This window comes from Cetorhinus maximus, chromosome 24 (genome assembly GCF_964194155.1).
Source record: "Cetorhinus maximus chromosome 24, sCetMax3.hap1.1, whole genome shotgun sequence".
Taxonomy (NCBI): Eukaryota; Metazoa; Chordata; class Chondrichthyes; order Lamniformes; family Cetorhinidae; genus Cetorhinus; species Cetorhinus maximus.
In genome coordinates this window covers 23,726,632-23,737,231 of record NC_135902.1, presented here as the reverse complement: position 1 = coordinate 23,737,231, position 10,600 = coordinate 23,726,632, and positions in this window count along the sequence as shown.

Below are 10,600 nucleotides of genomic sequence, written 5' to 3'. Positions count from 1 at the left end.
AGACACTCGGGCTTCCTTTAACCGGTTTTATTCAAGCATATGCAAGGGAGCCACAATCATTCCTAAGAATGAAGACCCAGCTCCCAGACTGATTACATTTCATTACTTTTCTTATCATAATACATTTGAGTACATCCAATCGGTAACCGACACACAGGTACCATGTTAAAACTATCCTATTGAGTACATAAACATGTGATTTTAACCAATTATTCTAAAGGGTGTACGCATAATTATATTATCCAATCAAAATTAAAACACGTACGCAAAGACCTTGGTTCTCACAGCTCAAGACTGTTCGTGTTTCATCAAAGCCCCCTCTTTCTCCATTGTATGTCTTCCCATACCTAAGCTAAAACCATCTGCCCCTTCCCTATGTGAGACGGGAGTACATCTAATCTAATTTATGTCCTTTCTTGTGTCTCTAGTCTGACTCTCAAGGCTGTGCAATGTTCATCTGGTAATCGTCAACTCTTAATATGCTTGGCAGCCATGTCTGCCTGGAGATTTTAGGTGTTCTTCAGTAAATTCTTAGTGTTCTCTTTTAGCATTTTTAATTTTCCCCTAACAGATGGGATTACAGTCTGGCCCAATCCAGCCCTCACCTGACATCAACAAGCTCACTTTTTGGCCTGGTGGCAATCAGGAATGGAAATTCTAACTATAAGCAGGCTCCCTGACTGAAATAAGTTAACTTGACGATGACTGGCAATTGAACTTGGAACCGTCTACTCTGTACATATATGTTCCTTGTATAAACTGAAGCAGTGGTCCACTTTCCTTGTAAGTATGGGTATTGCTTTTTTTAAAATAAGCCCCACCCCCCGCCCCTCCCTCCCTTCCGCCACCCCAATTTTCTCCTCTCCTGAAAGCGCTGATTCACGTTGGGTTGCAGATATGTCAGCAAGCTTTGTTCCACTGTGTGTTCTTCAACTGTGAGCCCAGACAGAGTTCTAGCAAGCTGTTCAGTGTCCATGATGTGTCCGGCCTCTTTCTACTGCCGCCACTCCCCACCCCCCCTCCCAATTATAAGCATATTCATAAGCAGCCAGAGTCTCTGATGCAGTAAAGCCCGCACCCTGATGGAAGCTCCGAGTGTGGTAATGCCAGAGTCTAATGACTCCTTAACCATGAAACATTGCATTAAATACTCACCATAAGCTTCTGTCTCCTCCGAAAGGCATTAAAGACTGTTGCAGACAAACCATTATGTTCAAGTTAAAGCTAACAAGAGTTGGGTAGAAGTAAGATGATTACACAGGAACAGTAAGACGCATTAAAAAGACTAGTACAATACTCATAGAAAATATAAATTGTTTCAAAACAAAAGAATAAGTGAGATTCTCAGTTCTCTGTAGCTTTTGACTGAGTCACTGGATGTCATACTGGTGATCAGCTCCTGTTGTCCCATTCATTTGTTATAAGCAATGCAAAGCAAGAAAGCTGGGACCACAGGGCTACTGGTTATCTATTGCGGATCAAATGAATTCTTTGCACTGGTTGGGTAATTGAGGTGTAGGCCATTTCTAACATTGAAGTCGAAACCCAAAACAAAACGTCTGCTGTTAGATGTGATTTCGTGATTGGTCAGCACTTGCTGAGCAATTTAAAGCTGTAGCTATGAGGTAATGGTTAATGTTACACAGTAAAGTGAAGAGAAGGGAACTGATCTAGTTGTTGGTAGAACGTTTGGACCTCACGTTACCAATGGAGCAGTTAGATATAGAGCACACCAAGACTCCAAATCCCCTCCCCTAGCTAAATTTAAGCTGGAAAAGCTCAGAATTCAGCTAGAATTTGAGAGGAAAAGAGAGGGAGAGAGAGAGAGAAAGGGAAGTTCAGGAGAGAGAAAGAGAGGCTCATGAGAGGGAACAAGAAAGGGAAAGAGAATTCCAGATCCAAAAATTGGAAACGGAGTTAACAATTCAAAAGGAGAGACCAAACAGCTGGAAGCCGCGAGGGAAAATCTCTCTGCCAGGTAGTACCTCCTACCTCCCTAACCCAGAATTACCCTGAGGCCCTCAAGTATGCTAGATTCACTCCCAAATTCGAAGAGTGATGTGGAGAAATTTTTTACCACTTCAGCTAAAATGGCCATCAGATAGCTGGACCTTTTTAATTCAAGGGCAGCTGTCAGGGAGAGCCCAAGAGGTCTACTCCATGCTGACTCTTGATGTGTCCATGAATTATGAGCAGCAAGTCTACCACCCTAAATGCCTACAAATTAGTCCCGGAGGCATATTGGCAGCAATTCCAGAATGTTCGTAAGGAGCCCACACAAACCGACATCAAGTTCAAATGGCTGAAGCAAATTGCATTTGACAGATGGATAGGATTCCTAAGAATCCCACGCATCTATGAGGTGTTCCATGCATTGGTATTGCTGGAGGAATTCAAAAATTGCTTGCCCTCCAACCTGCAGATGCACTTAGAAGAGCAGAGAATCCTCACAGCCAGGGATGCCACAGTCACAGTAGACAGCTACAATATCACCCATGTGCCTGGAAACTCAGGAAGACCCTTTCCAGACCATTCCCATGAACATTGGAAAGATAAGTAGGGCGTTTTCCATCCCCCCACCCCCACCAACCCAGAAAGAAAGCACAAAGAAGGGTGCGAGAAGCCCTCCTGCAGTCCAAAAGAAGACTGGTGTGTTCCCATTGCAACAAAATAGGCCATTCCAGACCCAAATGCTCGAGATTGCAAGGGAACCCTGTAGGGCTAATATGGTTCCATATGAGTAGTCCCCTCAAGGCCGCCCCTATGGGTAGCACAACAGAGCGGGCTGAGATTCTCACTACTGAAACCTACCCTTTGGAGGGCATGGCACTGTGTCCCCAAGCCGGACAAACTCCTAGAGAGCTTCCAGAGTTTTGTCCTTTCAGACAGTGTCCCCATACCCATCCCAGGATGTGAGCAAGTCAGAGCTCACAGGAGACAGGGCCCACTCAGTCCTTGATGTTGGAGGGAAGCCTCCCAGAAGGCTAAAGCACTGATCAGTGGAGAGGGAGGAGGATAGAGTCATTTACAGCACAGAAGGAGGGCAATTGACCCAGAGAGTCCGTGTTGGCTCCATATGGAGCAATCCCCAGTTAGTCCCACTTCCCTGCTCAATCCCCATAACCCTGGCAAGTTAATTTCCTTCAAATGTCCATCCAATTTCCATTAGAAATCATTTGATTGTTTTCGCTTGCATCACTATCATGAACAGTGAGTGCAAGGTCATTACCACTCGCTGCGTAAAAATGTTCTTCCTCACATTTCCCCTTGCATCTCTTGCCCAAAATCTTAAATCTGTGTCCCCTAGTCCTCCTACCATCAGCTAATGGGAAGAATTTTTCCTTGTCTACCTAATCCATAATCTTATACACCTCTATCAAATCTTCTCTCAATCTTCTTTGTTCCAAGAGAACAACTGACATGTGGGGGGCTTTCAAACGTCAGTTGATAAGAATTCAGGACCGGCATATTCCTGCTAGGATGAAGGATAAGTATGGCAAGTTTCAGGAACCTTGGATAACGAAGAATATTGTGAGATTAGTCAAAAAGAAAAGGGAAGCATTTGTAAGGGCTAGAAGGCTGGGAACAGATGAAGCTCGTGGAGAATATAAAGAAAGTAGGAAGAAACTTAAGCAAGGAGTCAGGAGGGCTAAAAGGGGTCATGAAAAGTCATTGGCAACCAGGATTAAGGAAAATCCCAAGGCCTTTTATACATATGTAAAAAGCAAGAGGGTAGCCAGGGAAAGGGTACTCAGGAACAGAAGTGGGAATCTGTGTGTGGAGCCAGAAGAAATGGGAGAGATACTAAATGAGTACTTCTCATCAGTATTCACCAAAGAGAAGGACTTAGCGGTCAATTTGTCTAGGGAAGAGTGTGTAGATAGCCTGGATCATGTTGAGATCAAAAAAGAGGTGTTAAGCGTCTTGAAGAATATTAAAGTGGATAAGTCCCCAGGGCCAGATGGGATCTATCCCAGAGTACTGAGGGAGGCAAGGGAGGAGATTGCTGGGGCCTTGACAGAAATCTTTGTATCCTCACTGACTACAGGTGAGGTCTCAGAGGACAGGGGAATGGCCAATGTTGTTCCATTGTTTAAGAAGGGTAGCAGGGATAATCCAGGAAATTACAGGCCGGTGAGCCTTACATCAGTGGTAGGGAAATTATTGGAGAAGATTCTTCGTGACAGGATTTACTACCATTTGGAAGCAAATGGGCGTATTAGTGAGAGGCAGCATGGTTTTGTGAAGGGGAGGTCGTGTCTCACTAACTTGATCGAGTTTGTCGAGGAAGTGACAAAGTTGATATTCAATGGAAGGGCAGTGGATGTTATCTACATGGATTTCAGTAAGGCATTTGACAAGGTCCCTCATGGCAGACTGGTACAGAAGGTAAAGTCGCACGGGATCAGAGGTGAGCTGGCAAGATGGATACAGAATTGGCTTGGTCATAGAAGACAAAGGGTAGCAGTAGAAGGGTGCTTTTCTGAATAGAGCGCTGTGACTAGTGGTGTTCCGCAGGGATCAGTGCTGGGACCTTTGCTGTTTGTAGTATACGTAAATGATTTGGAGGAAAATGTAACTGGGCTAATTAGTAGGTTTGCAGATGACACTAAGGTTGGAGGAGTTGCAGATAGTGAAGAGGATTGTCAAAGGATACAACGGGATATAGATCGTTTGGAGACTTGGGTGGAGAAATGGCAGATGGAGTTTAATCCGGACAAATGCGAGGTAATGCATTTTGGAAGGTCTAATACAGGTAGGAATTATACAGTAAATGGCAGAACCCTTAAGTGCATCAACGGGCAGAGGGATCTGGGTGTACAGGTCCACAGGTCACTGAAAGTGGCAACGCAGGTGGATAAGGTAGTCAGGAAGGCATATGGCATGCTTGCCTTCATCGGCAGGGGTATTGAGTATAAAAGCTGGGAAGTCATGCTGCAGCTGTATAGAACCTTGGTTAGACCACACTTGGAATATTGCGTGCAATTCTGGTCGCCACATTACCAGAAGGATATGGGGGCATTGGAGAGGGTGCAGAGGAGGTTTACCAGGATGCTGCCTGGTCTGGAGGTTATTAGCTATGAGGAGAGGTTGGAGAAACTTGGATTGTTCTCACTGGAGCGACGGAGATTGAGGGGCGACATGATAGAAGTTTACAAAATTATGAGTGGCATGGACAGAGTAGATAGTCAGAAGCTTTTTCCCAGGGTGGAAGAGTTAATTTACTAGGGGACATAGATTTAAGGTGAGTGGAGAAAACTATGGAGGAGATGTGCAGGGCAAGTTTTTTACACAGGGTAGTGAGTGTCTGGAATTCACTGCCAGAGGAGGTGGTGGAAGCAGGTACGATATTGGTGTTTAAGAGGTAGCTTGACAAATACATGAATAGGATGGGAATAGAGGGATACGGACCCCGGAAGTGCAAAATGTTTTAGTTTGACGGGCAATATGATCGGCGCAGGCTTGGAGGACCAAAAGGCCTGTTCCTGTGCTGTACTTTTCTTTGTTCTTAGAACCACCCCAGCTTCTCCAACATAACCTAGCTAAAATCCCCCATCCCTGCAATCATTGTGGTAAATCTACTCTGCATCCTCTCAAGGACCTTTCTTAAAGTGTAGTGACCAGAACTGAACACACTACCCTAGTTGGGGCCTAACCAAAGCTTTATAAAGGTTCAACATAACATACGGTTGAGATAGAAAGACAAGATGTTTGGTCTCTTGGGGATTCAAGGGACATGGGAAGCGGAGAGAAAAGTGGAGTTGAAGTCGAAGACCAGCCGTGATCGCGCTGAATGGCAGTGTAGACCCAAGTGCCAAATGATCTACTCCTACTCCCATCTTCTATGCTCTAACAATATTTGGCGGTCAATGGACAGTAGATTTGGGAGCATTGTCTCTGACCCATGTGACTACTGATTTAGATGGTAGATGAGTGGCAATGCTGTAGGAACAGATCTGTGTTTGCACCCCTCCATAAGGTCCACCTAGTGTGTGACCTTGTTTCAGGCCCCATTACGGTAGGGGTTGTCCCTGAACTACCAGTAACAGGAATTGATTTCCTCTTTGGAAACAATTTGGCCAGCAGCAAGGTGTTAGCCAGTGGACAAAAAGAGGCCCATATCAGCCAGCAGAAATCTGCAGGAGAGCAGAAAGCTGGGGAAGAGCCAAAGGTCCAAAAGGATGAAATAGCAAGCATAAATATTGAGCAAGAGCTTCTTGAATGTAGCACAGCTGAAGCCAGGCCAGTAAAGTTGAAAGATGAAATGGCTTCACAGAATATCCCCAAATTAAATCTGCACCAGAGAAGTCAGCGAGCAGAGAAGAGATGGTAGGGGTAGCCAAAGAGCCTGAAGGAGGACAAGCTATTAATCTCAGAATCCTTACAGTGCAGAAGGAGGCCATTCAGCCCATTAAGTCTGCACTGGCCCTCTGAAAGAGCATTCTACCTAGTCCCACTCCCCTGCTTTATCCCCATAACCTTGCATATTTTCTCTTTTCAGATAGCAATCCAATTCCTTTTTGAATATCTTGATTGAACCTGCCTCCACACCCTCTCAGGAAGTTTGTTCCAGACTCCATACGCCCTCTGGGTGAAAACATTTTTCCTCGCATCACTTTTACTCCTTTTACCAATTATTTTGAATCTGTGCCCTCGGGTTCTTGATGCTCTCGAGTGGGAACAGTTTTTCACTATTTGCCCTGTCCATATCCCTCAGGATCTTAAATACCTCTATCAAGTCTCCTCAGCCTTCTTCTCTCCAAGGAAAACAGTCCCAACCTCTCCAATCTATCCTCATAGCTACAGTTCTTTATTCCTGGAATCATTCTTGTGAATCTCCTCTGTACTCTCTCCAATGCCTTCACATTCTCCCTCAAGTATGGCACCCAGAACTGGACACAGTCCTCCAGATTAGGCCTAACTAGCATCTTGTACAAGTTCAACAGGATCTCCTTACTCTTGTACTCAATACCCCTATTAATAAAGCCTAAAATACTATTTGCTTTATTAACTGCTCTCCCTTCTTCTTCAATGATTTATATACATATACACTGAGGTCCCTCTGTTCCTGCACCTCCTTTAGAGTTTCTTCCTTTATGCTGTCTCTCCATATTCTTTCTGCCAAAGTGAATCACTTCACACTTCTCTGCATTGAATTTCATCTGTCACTTGTCTGCCCAATCTACCAACACGTATATATCCTTTTGAAGTTCAAGACTATCCTCATCACAGATGACGTTACCAATTTTTGTATCATCTGCAAATTTTGAAATCATGCCCTGAACACAAAAGTCTAGGTTATTAATATATTTCAGGAAGAGCAAGGATCGCAACACTGACCTTTGGGGAATTCCACTACAAACCTTACTCCAATCTGAAAAACAATCATCAGAAAAACAAACATTTATCACCACTCAGTTTCCTGTCACTCAGCCAATTTCTTATCCAAGTGCCTACTTCCCTTTTTATTCCATGACCTAGAATTTTGCTCACAAGTCTGCACTGCATCAAATGCCTTTTGAAAATCCATGTACACTACATCAACAGTATTTCCCTTGTCAACCTTCTCTGTTACCTCCTCCAAAAATTCCAGCAAGTTAAACATGCTTTTCCTTAATGAATCCATGCTGGCTTTCCTTAGTTATCCTGCATTTGTCTAAGTGAGTATTGATTTTGTCCAAACTATAGTTTCCAGAAGTTTCCCTACCACCCCACATTTCCTTCTTTTCCTGTCTCTCCTAAATACCTTGAACCCAGGAATATTTAACGCCCAGTCCTGCCCTTCTTTGAGCCAGGTCTCTTGTTATAGCAATAATAACACAATTCCATTTGTCAACCTGTGTCTGTAGTTCAAAAATCTAATTAACCACACTCGGTGCATTCACATACATGCATATTAACCCTGATTTAGGCTTTACTTTCCCCCTAACTCTGACCCCATCAAATGACTTATTATTGCCTAGTCTAATTCTATCAAACTCTCCCAAGTATTCTATTTACCTTGATACTGCTCTCTGATATATCCTCCTTATCGGTTAATACTTCTCTACTTCCCACTGCCAGTTTTTCTCCTCTCCACTCTGAATTTCAGGTTCTAGGTTCCCTCAGGTTCCCACCCCCCCTGCCAATCTAGTTAAAACCCTCACTAACAGCACTAGTAAACCTTCCGCAAGGACATTAGTCCCAGTCCTGTTAAGGTCTTAACCTGTCGTCCTTGTACACATCCTACCTGCCCCAGATGCAGGCTCAATGCCTCAGAAATCTAAAGCCCTCCCTCGTACTCCATTTCTCAGGTGGAGGTGCAGCTCCAGCTACACTCCCTTCTGGCTTTTAGACTGGGGAAGACATCTCGCTCCCTATCCGCTCATTGGTTTGGGAACTCCCTTTGTCTCTATTTAATATCGGAAAGAAGATTTGTGCCAGCTTCTGGCAATTCCTTAACCTTTGTCTTTCCTGGTTTAATTGTCCCTTGTTTAAAAAAAAAAGAGTAAAGGGTCACGGTCAGTAAGGGAGACACGCCTGAATGAGACAGAGACACAGAGTGAGTACTTGGGAATTTGAATCAAAATGGGAATTCAATGCATGAGGGGAAAGAGGTAAGGTTTATCGCAAGAATTAGAGCTTGCTGAGTTGGGAGTTTGGTGAAGTGGGGGGAGGAGGTGCTCCTTTCTTCTTTTTTTCAGCCTGCAGCATTTGATTTTCACTTTAGTGTTGAATTGCTCAATCTTCCTATTTTTATTCTTACTGGCACATGGCACCGAGAGTAATCCTGAGATTACTGCTCTTGAGGTATTGCTTTTTAATTCCCTTCCTAACTTCCTAAAATCTGCTTTCAGGATCTCATCCCTTTTCTTACATATGACATTGGGCCCAATGTTGACCACGACCTCTTGCTGTTCCCCCAAAAGAATGTCCTACAGCCGCTCTGTAACATCCTTGACTCTGGCACCAGCGAAGCAACATACCATCCTAGAGTCACTTCTATGGCCGCAGAAACATCTGTCTGCTCCCCTAACTATGGAATCTTCTACCGCTATAGCTCTTCCACTTTTTCTCTTCCTTTCCTGTGCAGCTAAGCCACTCACGGTGCCACAAACCTGGCTCTTGCTGCAGTCCTCTGAGGAACCATCTCACTCACCAGTATCCAAAATGGAAAAGCGAGATAGCCTCAGGGATTCCCGCTTGTTTCTCTTAGGTATTCTGGCAGTCATCCATTCCCTTGCTACCTGTGTACTACTTAGCTGCGATATGACCACCTCTCTAAACATGCTATCCATGTGATCCTCAGCCTTGCGGATGCACCAGTAACTCCGCAAACCGGAGCTCAAGTTTCTGCAGCTGGTGACAGTTCCTGCAAATGTAATCATCGAGGGCACTTTGTGCCTGCATGACTTCCCACATCCCACAAGATGCACATTCCACATGGCCAAGCTGCACTGACATACCTTAAACTTTATATAAAGTGTTTACTACAGTATGGTATAATAACTCATCTGTCCCTCATCGATCGTCTCGTCTGTGCCGAGTCTGGGTAGGCCTATACTTACCAACCAATCAACTTACAGGACTCCTGTGATGTCACTTTTAGATTTTATCTGTAAACTCCCGGCTCTATGTCTCTGCTGCTTTAAGCTCTTGGACCTCCCCAGTTAATTACCAGTTACTGATTAACCTACTCCTTCTGCTGCGCCAAAGTGGAAATCAAATGTGGAGGCTGAAAAAAGAGTAGAAGAAAGCAGCACCTCCCCCAAAGTCCCCTTCAGCGAACTCCCAACTTAGCAAAACAAAACAAAAACAGAATTACCTGGAAAAACTCAGCAAGTCTGGCAGCATCGGCGGAGAAGAAATCAGTCAACGTTTCGAGCCTCCATGGCCCTTCGGCAGAACTGCAGCATAGTTTCAACAAGGGAGAAATATAAATTGGTTTAAGGTGGGTGGGGGGGCGGGGGGGGAAGAGACACATTGAGGGTGTGGTGTGAGCAGATAATAATCAAAAGATGTCAGAGACAAAAGGGTCAAAGAGGTGTTGAAGGTGGTGGTCTTTGAGAAAAGTGCTAATTAAGAATGGAAAACAGGATATTCAAAGTACAGCTCTAGTGGGGGTGGGGTGGAAAGACTAAAGGTTTTAGTTTTAGATTTAAAAATAATGGAAATAGGTGGGGAAAGAAGAATCTATATAAATTATTATTATTATTTATTATTATTTTATAAATTATTTTATTAATTATTATTTTATATAGATTCTTCTTTCCCCACCTATTTCCATTATTTTTAAATCTAAAACTAAAACCTTTAGTCTTTCCACCCCACCCCCACTAGAGCTGTACTTTGAATATCCTGTTTTCCATTCTTAATTAGCACTTTTCTCAGACAAAGACCACCACCTTCAACACCTCTTTGACCCTTTTGTCTCTGACATCTTTTGATTATTATCTGCTCACACCACACCCTCAATGTGTCTCTTCCCCCCCCGCCCCCCCACCCACCTTAAACCAATTTATATTTCTCCCTTGTTGAAACTATGCTGCAGTTCTGCCGAAGGGCCATGGAGGCTCGAAACGTTGACTGATTTCTTCTCCGCCGATGCTGCCAGACTTGC